Raw genomic sequence first — 12,466 nt, forward strand, 5'->3', positions numbered from 1 at the left:
ACCAATAGTGGACACATAGTCACATATCTAGCTCCTCCTCCTTCTAAGCAACATGGCAGCAGGTTCTGTGATGAAATACTTCTTCCCCTGGCCTCTGTGTGTCTCCTTATTAAGTGACAAAAGTCTCATGGATAGAAATATGCCTGGGACATGGTAAAATGGACAGGTTGCCAAGCTAATAGCACCTCTGAGTGTCTAATTCATTGATACTGAGCACAGCCTGGAGGCCCTGATAGAGGAGCAAAACTAATGATAGCAACTAGGTACTGGGAGGTGGGGAGGGGAGTTGATTTCTTGAATCATGGAGAGTGCAGTGATTTGCCTTCAGTAGAACAGCTGCCGTTAAAAAATTGATATATTTTTCTTCTGTGTCTGCCTTTGCTATCTATACCTTCTTCAGATATATTCAACAAACCCTATAATCACAACTCTTATATATCATTGCGACTAAACAAAGAATATATTGCAAAAGATGTTAGGCATTGGGCTTATTCCCATAGGATTCAAGCCTTTTATTGTGTAGCCCTTGAATACTGGATGATTCATGGAAAACTCACTGTAGTGCCAGATGGGAAACAACATCTTGGAAGCTCAGTGTTCTGCGTGGTAGATGGTGTATAGAACTACCATGTTCATTAACGGAAAGTTAATGAAGGACTCTTTTCATTCTATATGTAAAAGGAAAAGCCCTTAGAATCTTTAGGCATGAAAATTCTAGCATATTACTGAAGTGTTCTCTGAAAGTAGAGGGAGTATGTATTGTGTAATGAAGGAGGCAAGTCATAAATACCCAATTTGGCCTCATAAGCAAGTATAGAAATGAGGAAACTGAATCCACATGTCTTCTCTTCCTTTCCTCTGTGTATGTGTGTGTGTGTGTGTGTGTGTGTAAGAGAGACTATTTATATGTATGCATGTAGACACACAGAGTAGTTTCTCCTTATCCAAAGTTTTGCTTTCCTGGGTTTCAATGACCTGCAGTAAACCATGGTCCAACAATATTAAGTGGAAAATTCCAGAAATAAAAATTCACAAGTTTTAAATTGTGTGCTGGTCTGAGTATCGTGGTGAAGTTTTGTGCCGTCTCTCTCCATCAAACCCAGGATGAATCATTCCTTTGTTCAGGGTCTCCAGGCTGTCTCTGCTCCCCACCCATTAGTCACTTACTAGCCACCTCAGCTATCAGATTGACTATTGCAGTGCTTGTGTTCAAGTCATTCTTATTTGACTTAATGGCCTCAAAGCACAAAAGCAGTGATACTGGCCATTTGGCTAGGACAGACAGAAGCTGTAAAGTGCTTCCATTAAGTAAAATGATGAAACGTTTTGACTTAGTAAAGAAAGGGAAAAAATCATATGCTGAGGTTGCTAAGATATACAGTAAAATGGATCTTTTATCTGTGAAATTGTGACCAAGAAAAAAATTATACATAGTATATATGGGGTTCAGCACTAACCACGGTTTCAGGCATCCACTGAAGGTCTTGAGATGTGTCTCTGAGGTAATGGAGCCCTACTGTATATAGATATACCTTTCACATACCTACATCGATCTATATACATATAGATATGTATATCTGCATGTATATATATGTATATATTTATATACATGTATATAAAAAGATATAGATATAACATCTAGGATATTGAGGTGGGGATGATGTTAATTTACTCTGTAGGTGATGAAATCCTGAGACAGGATTAGAAAAAATTAGAGTCAGAATAAATAGTCCATGGATATCCAAGACTTAGAGACAGCAGAATAATAGTATCTTGCAATTTCTGGTTTTGTTGTTGTTGTTGTTGTGTTGTTGTTGTTTTGTTTGCTGAAAAGAATAAATGCATTATTGTTTTTACAAATGAAAATTTAATTTTGTTAGTGAGGTCTTTTTTCACTAGACCAGTAAGTATAAGAAGAAGAATATATGCACATTTTTAGCAGCCAAAGGAAGTGAATGACAGTCATGGTGACCGTAATTTATCAGCCAAATTGTGACACTTCTGCCATGAAGGTGTGTTTAACCATGTGGAATATCAGTTGTAAACTGGGACTATCTCAAGGTAGCTAGGATATATGGTTATTCTAACCATAGGGGACATTTTCAAAATGTTTGGCTGTTTAACATCCAAATCCCTCCTCTTCTTAGTTTCAGGGAATTATACCTTTCACTCAGAGGAAAAGTAAAGAAATTTCATCCCTTCTGTTCTCCTCTGAACCAAGAAAAAATCCAATATAGATCAGCAACTTTGTGGAGGTATGCAAATTCAAAAGGACAACAAGATTTGTTTTACAGCAACCACATCCATTGGAGTCCATGGTGTATAATGTGATGGCCATTATTCTGGCCACATTTTTTTTTCTGGACATTTTTGAAGATTTATTATGTGTCTTTCATGTGTTAACTGAGTTAACTGTAAGGGTAGTCTAATTTTGAAGATCTGAATACTGGGACATAGAAAGGTTAAATCACTAGCCCAAAGTCACAAAGTTTTATTGAATGGTGGAGTGAAGATTTGGAATTAGACAGTTCAGCTCCAGAGTCCAAGTTCAGAAGAGTTGCAGGTTAATACCTTTGCGCGGTCTTTCCTTCCTTGCTTATTGCCCAATTTCAGAACCTTTCATTTGTCTCTGACATCTATTCCATAGCCTCCTGATAGATTATTTTCCTGCTTTAAATTTTTGTCACTTGCGACCAAGAACCTTAACTGAAATCCTGCTATTGTGCATGATCATTTCTGTTCTCTTTACCACAGTTGCATTGACCAAGGGGCTCAATAACTTTCTTTATACAAAGCAGCATTGTCAATAAAAATAAAAAATTGTGTCGGGCATGGTGGCTCACGCCTATAATCCCAGCACTTTGGGAGGCCGAGGCGGGCAGATCACCAGGTCAGGAGTTGGAGACCATCCTGACTAACATAGTGAAAACTCATCTCCACTAAAAATACAAAAAATTAGCTGGGCGTGGGGGCACGTGCCTATAATCCCAGCTACTCAGAAGACTGAGGCAGAAGAATAGCTTGAACCTGGGAGGCGGAGGTTGCAGTGAGCTGAGATCGGGCCACTGCACTCCAGCCTGGGCAACAGAGTGGGACTCCATCTCTCAAATAAAAAAAAAATAATAAATAATAATAATAATAATAATAATATAAAAAAATTAAGTATAAAAGGAAGCTCAATAGCTTTACAAACTGTAATTAGTGCAAAACATTTGTAAATTCCTCTTATTACTTATAGTCATTAAATTGGTCAACATTATTCAGTTTTAGAACTTGATACTTATTATTTACATTAAAAACAGAAGTATAAGCTATCAAGATAACCCTTTCTGTCAATAAAATGAAAGAACAATATTTTCTACTTATTCAAAGAATGTTCAAGCATGCCAACTTATTCATAGCGCTTATGTTTTCCCCAAAGTTCATACCGACTAAGCTTGAGGGAGCTGGGTTAGAATGAGGTATAATGGCACACAAAGTATAATTCTGTTGGAAACGTTTTTAAAACAAACTAGATGAGGAGGCTTAAATTCCAACCTCAAGGTCAAGGAGTTGAAGCAAAAATTCTTGACTTCCAATCACTAATCTTCACCCATGTGTACAGTTATTATCATTTCATTGAATAAGACACTCTGAAATAACGTTTCAAGTTTAGTATCTTTTTAAAGAGATCTATTAAGGAACAATGACCATTTATTGAATCCTCTCCTTTTATTGGTCATTGTGACAGTGGTTTCATACATCTTCTTTCATATACATCACAAATCTATGATGTGGATATGCACATTTACATGAAAAAGAAAGAGACTGAAATGTTGAATGGCTGCTCAAGATAGGACAGGAAATAAGTAGAATCAGAATCCCAACTCATGTGTGTCTGTCTGCAAATTCTATATTTTTAATCTTAAGCTATATTGCCTTCCACTGTTATAATTCAATTTTATGAAATCCTAATTCCATGATCACATTTTAGCAAAGGGTTATGTGTGTGTACATGGAAATGAACTCTGTAAATGGTAAAGATGTATCTGTACGTGTGTCCATATTCATATCTGAAGTATGATAATACATAAAATGACGATTACACTACCTCACACAAAGTGCACATTGGAAATAAATGCTGTGTCCCATAGTCAGGGACTAGCCTAGTCATTTTTACATATTCATATACTTTACTGCTCATTACGACTATGAATGATAGGATTTATTGCCCCTTTTTCCACATCAATAAATTGACTTTAAAGAATTAAAGCAATTTGCCCTAGCTGACATAGCTAATAATTGGAAAATCTGAAATCTAAGCCAAGGTCTGTGAATTCCAAAGTTCATGCACTACCCATCACCACATACTGCCTCTCTGGGTATTCAATTATCCTGCTATCCAAATACCAAAAGTTTATTTTAATCAAGGAAAAGTTGCTTTTCTATGTCTTAAATTGCCAGATACAATGAGATTGTAAAACTAAATTAAATAGAATAGTCTTATACATGTTCCTGAACTCCCTGCAGCAAGACAGTGAAAATGTCAAGGTTGCAGCCAGGCAATCCTCATTGAAAAATGCTTATCTTTCTGAACACAATAAGAAAACCAAAATTGCATGATCATGTAAAATCTGTAAGCTCATTACTAAAATTTTCTACTTAATCTGTATATTACTGCAAAGTAGTATAAAAATAAATAAATAAATAAATAAATAAATAAATAAACACATTTTTGTGGGTCAGGGGAAAATGTGTTATACTAAGCTGCCAGCACTTACATATTGCAATCAATTTTATGAATGGATAAAACAAGTACACTATAGGCACTGGTTGTTATTTATCTAAAATTTTGAGATCAGTTACATTCTCTAAACAATGTTATTTTTAATAATTTCAGCAGACTAAAAGGTTTTTTCAAATATGTATATCCTCTTTTAATTAAGAAAAATATAACAAATATACACCGTTGCATATGCTAAATGTTTTCCAGGCCTCGAGTTTACTCAGAATACTCAGAATAAGGTTCTTATCAAATACATCTAGAACATTAAAGTAGTTAGCATAATGTTGCTATATATTATTACCAGATTCACCTTCACTATGAATATTTTTAAAAATCTATTTCATACGCAAATGCCTCAATAATAGTTGGAATTTCTAGAACCACTTGAAGCAAGATACAAAGCAAATAGAGTGGATTCTCAATGAACAAACATGATCAAGCCACATTTCCTATGAAAAAGAATTACTGAGCTATTTTGATATTCTACAATGTACCTTTCTTTCCTGGAGGCTTTCTTTGTCTGTATATTAGTCCATTTTCACACTGCTATGAAGAAATACCCTCAAGACTGAGGATTTTATAAAAAGAGGTTTAATTGACTCATAGCTCCACATGGCTGGGGAGGCCACAAGAAGCTCATAATCATGGCAAACGATAAAGGAGAAGCAAGAACCTTCTTAACAAGGTAACAGGAGAGAGAATTGCAAGCAGGGGAAATGACAGACACTTACAAAACCATCAGATCAGATCAGCCGGGTATGGTGACTCACGCCTGTAATCTCAGCACTTTGAGAGGCCGAAGCGGGTGGATCACTCGGTCAGGAGATTGAGACCATCTTGGCTAACACGGTGAAACCCAATCTCTACTAAGAATACATATAATTAACTGGGCATGGTGGCACAGACCTTTTGTCTTAGCTATGCGGGAGGCTGAGACAGGAAAATTGCTTGAACTCGGGAGACAGAGGTTTCAGTGAGCCGAGATGGCCCCACTGCACTCCAGCCTGGGCGAAAGAGCAAGACCGTGCCTCAAAACAAACAAAACCATCAGATCTTGTGAGAACTCACTATCATGAGAAAGGCATGGGGGAAACTGCCCTCAGTTACCCATTAGGTCCCTTCTTTAACATGTAGGGATTATGGGGATTACAATTCAAGATGAGATTTGGGCGAGGACACAGCCAAACCATATCTGTATTATGCTCTTTGGGGTCTCAAGGTACTTGCAGTGATGCAGTGGGAGGATCACAGCAGTTCATTTATTTAACACATACTTATTGTCAGGCACTGTGTTCCATTGTTGGGTGATAATGGTGAGTAAAAAGCAGGTGTGTTCCCCATCCCAACATGCCGTACAATATATTAGCAGGAATTTCACATGAAGAGGAAAGTTCTACGATTACTTCATTGCTTTGTTCTCTGATTTTTTTTTTTTTTTTTTTTTTTTTTTTTTTTAATTCTCAGCTAATACTAATGTAAGTGCTAGCTTTGAGTACCGCTTGTGTAGAGAGTTTGTGCTAGACCCTGGGATACAACCTCCAGAGATGAGTATCTTCTAAATCCCATCTCTAAGATATAGCAGATAGTGATCATCAATGAGGCTTGTACTATGCAAATCACGTGGTATGGGCTGGTTTGGAACTTCAACTCATTTTCATAGGTCATGCTTTCTCAAGGCATCACCTCTCAAAAGAAGTTTGGCAAGAATTGCTCTGAGGATTGGAACACAGTCAACAATACTTGACTCTGGGAAGAGCTATTTTTCCAGTGAGTAAATGGAATAACTGTCAAATCAGTTCATTTACTTCTTGACAGCTATGTAGGAACTCAGGGATTCATCATGTCTTCTGCATCTGTTAGTAAGATACAAATGTCAGTCTTCACAAATGAATCCTAGGCTAATAAAACATATTTTCCTTGGGCAATATTGGATAGGCCACCGACAAATGGATTTGGGAATTCTAGTTGGGAGGGACAGGAGAAGGTGGAAACCTCATTATTGTATCATAGGGCAGGAACTTTACCTTACCAGTTGGTTTTAAGAACAGGTAGAATAGAAAGCCAATACTACACTGACAGATTTAACCAGTACTGCTTCACTTGCTTAGAATCCAACACAATGTGTTATTATGTCTATCATATGTCATTTTGTTTATATATGAACATGAGTTTCTTCTTCTGTAGGATGCTGTGCAGAAGCAAGTTGCACCACTAATGAGTGAAAAGACTCTCCATTGCACAGATCTAAAATCAGCTTTCTTGCTAACAATACACACATATCAATAGTGGTTTTTCTGCATGAAAATATTCTAAATTGACAATTTTGATTATGGAAGTTAAGGAAAGGTAAAGTGTTCTGTAAAAGGATTGTTTCTGGGGCAGAAAATAGTTATTTAGGGTAAGCAAACTAGCATCTCACTTATATTTATAAAATCATCAAGGTCTAAAAGGACGACTTTACATCTTTAATTATACTTCACTGTATTCTATTAAGCAAAATAAATCCAATAATGTTATTCACAAATTTGGTGACTTACAAAGGAAATATGCACTTCATAAAAACCCACAATCTTCCATACAGATTCTTCCTAGGTGTTTTACTTTAATTGACAGGTAACATTGTATGTTTTTATCATGAACAACATGATGTTTTGAAGTGTATATTCATTGTTGACTTGTTAAATCTAGCTAATTCACAAATGCATTACTTTGCACAGCTACAATTTCTGTGGTGATAGCACATTACATCCACTCTACATTTTTCGAGAATATAATCATATTTTCATTAATTAGAGTCACCTTACTGTATAATAGATCTCTTGAAATTCATTTCTTCTATCTAAATGTAAATGTATCCTTTGACAAACATCTCTCCATCCTATTTCTGTCCTAAACACCCAGCCTCTGATAGCTACCATTGTACTCTACCTCCATGTGACCAATGTATTTGATTTCCACATGAGTGAAACATGTGGTGTTTGTTTTCCTGAGTTTGGTTTCTTTTACTTAACATAATGCATTCCAGGTTCATCTGTGTTGTCGCATGATTTCATTTTTGTTATGGTTGAATAGTATTGCATTGTGTATATAGACCATATTTTCTTTATCCATTTTTCCATTGATGTCTACTTAGGTTGATTTCATACCTTGGCTATTGTGAATAATGCTGTCATAAACATGGAAGTGCAGACATTTCTTTGACATACCAATTCATTTTCTTCGGTTATCTACCCACTAGTGGGACTGTTGGATCAAACGATACTTCTATTTTTACTTTTGCGAGGAATCTCCATACTGTTTTTCATAAAGGCTATACTAACTCACATTCCCACCAACAATGTTCAAAGTTTGTCTTTTCTCCACATCCTCGCAAACACGTTATCCTTTGTCTTTTGGAGAATTGCCATTCTAACTTGGGAGAGGTGATATCTCATTGTGGTTTTGATTTTTGCTTAGCGATACTGAACATTTTTTCATATACTTGCTATTCATTTGTATGTCTTCTTTTGAGGAATATCAACTCAGATACTTTACTCATTATTTTTATTGGGTTATTTGTTTTTTGGGACTTTTTTAGTTCCTTTTTCTTTGTTAACTAGAAAAATAATTAATTGGCTAAAGACATATGCCATAGTATAACAGGTATGAAGTCAGTGTGATGTTCAGAACTTCTAGGACTCTTTGTGACTTTAAATATTAATTTGACTTTCATAAATAGTCTTTAAAATTTGGTAGCCAGATGATGTACCAAAAACAAACAAACAAACAAAAAAACAATGAATAGAGTGATGTTATTCACTAAGCCTGGAAAACTCAATATATCAAATTTGTAATCTATGTAAGTCAATCAACAAATTATATTTGTGACTTTGTATTACAATTCCATTTTTTTCCTGTTTGCATGGGCATTTACTACTTAATCTCACAAAGGTTGCCCACCACGGGATTCACAGCAGACTTTTTCAGTGTCTTACTCACTTAACATATTCTTCTCTGATCTCCAACCAAATGTTTCTCTCTTACCACTTGATTTTTAAGACAGGAGAGATTTCCTTGCATATTTAGAACATATAAAAACCTATTAGTTTACAAAAAGTCTATCCTTTGACAGATTCGTAAACATGAGAGAGAACCAATATTCTGACAAAGTTTACGTCAATTTCTTGTCATTTGGTTTATTTGGCTTTAGCAATTTGAAACTATACCTTGCTGTGTATAGGAAATGGACTCTATAGCAAGTACATTCACGTGTTTGTAGACCTGAAAATCATGGGAAAGTAATTTCTCATAGGAGAACCAACACAATCCTCCCTAAAACAAACGAGAGAAATGACTACTTCCATAGATTCTTTTGTCTGGGCAGAAAAATGTCTGGAGATAAAACTACTGTGAGATAATTGTTTCTACCATAAGTATTTGGGTGACAGCTTAACAGTGGTTTGAGAAAGAACAGATATGTATCTCCTTTAAGCAGATATACAGCATTGATATTTTTATCAGCCATTTCCTGCAGTATTTTACTCAAAATGCACTCAGCTGTTAACTCTCTAGCCAGAAAACTTGCACATGAATAAAGATAAACCTTAGGTACTTAAATCCCACTTTAGCCATTGAACTACTGGGGGCTTACTATCTGCCTAAGGTTCTGGTGTCTAATCTGTGGGACTCTGTACAATGCTAGTCCTTTTTTGCTAGTGGAAAATATTAATTAAAGGAGAACCCTTGGACCATGATGTATAATTAATAAATTATATTATTAAAGTAAAAACCTCTACCATGATTCATTGTTCGGTAAAGTAAGACATTTAAGCTTATTGAACATATCTTATTACCACCCAATAGGAAGAATTTATTAAAACTTTATTTAAAACAAATAGGAACAGGTATGGGCAATGGAGACTAACCCTGAATGCTCAAAGCTGTGGAAAGGGAAGCTGGTAGGATGAGGATAGCATAGTGTCTTACTCAAGAAGGAAGAGATTTGGATTAAATTGAAATTGACTGGGTTTCTGAAATGGATGAGGGGCATTTGTGACTTTTTTTCTGTAGCTATTATATTTTATCTAATGCCTTGTTTAGTTACAAAATCTATTAACCTATTATCCACAGATTTTTAGGTGTAGATGTTTTCAACATTACAGAACAATAAAAGTAAAATATAAACTTGTCAAATGAGTTTCTATCATATTTCAATCTTAAGCCGTCTGAATGATTGCAACGAGAACAACACAACTTCCTGCCGCCGTCTTGTGATTGATGGGCTCTCCTGTCTCTGCTTTTGCATGTTCCTCTTGGCCTTTGAGTGTGTAGTTCCCATTGCAGGGCTAATAATCCATTACGTCGCAGAAGCAAGTCTACCATCAAGAGTTTAGAAGTCATGATGGTGCCATTGTTGTCACAACCTATGGAATCTTATAACAGAGAAAAATAGCTGTCCCCATTGGGCCCAATTCTCAAAAACATAGGAGCACATTACTCCCCTTAATCATGATGATGGAGAATAAGTGCGTGTAAAGATTTAAGAACTGATAACAGGTATATACAAATCTGCCATTTGTTATCACGACGAGTAGGCTAAGACCAGCTTATATATATAAATATAGATATCGGTATACATATGAGTATGGATAAAGACCAATGTAGAGATAATGGATAGATAAACAGAGCCTTATGGAGAGAGGGACGGGGAGGGGAGATAGAGAGAGAGAGAGACAGAGAGAGAGAGAAAATATCTCCAAAGAAGTAATATGTTTTCTTTCTTTGACATGTTTGCATTAATGAAAATTTCTCCTCATTCTCCTCCTTATCACCAGTTTGTTTTGAAATATCCCTAGATAAATATAGTCCCCATTGGAATGACATTACCTCATCCCAAAAATCTGTCCTCTATTATCACACTTCTTTATAGAACTCCCTTTCAGCTTTCATTCCACATAAAATGTGAAGTCCCTAACATTTTCATTCACATAACTTATATCGTTCTCTAGAAATAGTTTAACATGTTCACACTGAAATTCTTACACTGTTATGGAGAATAAAAGAAAATGTGGAAAGCTTAGATCCTTCCCTAAAAATCAGATGCTTCATTAAAAAATAACTTTTGACAAAACTATTGTAAAAATGTTAAAAGCACACACACATAGAAATATCACTTATAATGAACTTTCATACACTCATTACCCAGATAAGTTAATTACCAGGATTTTGCACACTTGAAAGAGGTTTCTTTTTTGTTGTTACTGAAATATTTTAAAGGTACTTATAGGCATTATGTCATATCAACCCTTTTACTTCTGTAATAGTGACACAATTTACAGTAAATAGAAATAAAATTAGCTCTTGTTTATTCCAGCATATTTTGCAAATAGCAAAATATGAGAGTATTAATGATATAAACAAACTAAAATTTTATTAATAAAAAAGATAATTAGGCCCATCCATACATTGGAATTCAATATAGCTACTAATAATATATGGTAGACCAGTTCATCCAATCATATTAAGAGAAAGGTTTATCACTGTGTATGTTATTTTATAATGATGAGGATATATATCTATATAGAGATATAGATAGAAATAATGAGTGTAAAATATAATATTTTAAAGATAAATATAAGAAGCTATTAATATAAATATTGGTTGTTTGGGGAGAAGGAACTCGAGGGGTGGAAAAGGGGACTCTGTATTCTGCCATTTTTATCATTCTGTATTATTTGAATTCATATATGAACATGTATTACTCTTATTTAAAAATAATGAAAAACGTTCTGTATTAAGATTACCTGTGCTAAAATCCTCACTTTTCTACTTGTAAGTTGTATGAGCTTGAATTAGTGACTTTCTCTTTCTAGGCATCAGTTTACTCCTATACAAATGGGTTATTCATTTGTACCAATTTTCCATAACTATTCTGGTGGTTAAATTACTCAAATGAAGATTGCCACAAAGATTCAATAAATTAGTAGCTATTAGTACTTTTCAAATACTTTCATCATTAAGATTTTATATAAATCCTCCACTTAAATACATGTGTGCTCAATATTTTAAATAGTATATGTTTACTTTAAAATATGAATATTTTATTTTAATAATGTTTCTAATTGTTTATGCCTGTGCTAAGAGCACACTGCATTAGTGATTGTATGCTTAACATTTTTAAAAGTCAGTTTTTGTGCTTCAAATTTGGAAATTTTGCCTGTTGTTTTACACAGGGTTCTGCTTTGAGAATTTTAGAATGCTGGAGTGTGTTTCTTGATGAAAAATATAATGTCCTGCTTCATGCCAGAGCTGCCTAACTGCATACATTATGGGTTCAACCAATAAGTATTTTTTGATCTAGTACTACAATGTAAGGAGAAAATTGGAGCGAAATTGGAGCTATATGCAGAAACATTAAAAATATACTAGACCCTGCCCTCAAAGGGTTTGCAATAGAGAAGGAGTTATTCAGGACATGCTGCTAGTGAATTAATGTAACCATGGAAATGCTATGTGACCCCTGCAGAATTACATTAGCACTCAATTAGTCCCTTCATCTCGTAGTGAGAAGGATATTTCTAATAAAACATAGTGACAATAACTCATTATTGAAAAGATCTATAATATTGTTAATGCAAGTACAATAATATAAAGAAGAGATTATTCCACTGAATTGCAAAATCATGTAAAACAGGTTAAAAATTATTTTAAATTGTTTAATTA

This window comes from Chlorocebus sabaeus, chromosome 3 (genome assembly GCF_047675955.1).
Source record: "Chlorocebus sabaeus isolate Y175 chromosome 3, mChlSab1.0.hap1, whole genome shotgun sequence".
Taxonomy (NCBI): Eukaryota; Metazoa; Chordata; class Mammalia; order Primates; family Cercopithecidae; genus Chlorocebus; species Chlorocebus sabaeus.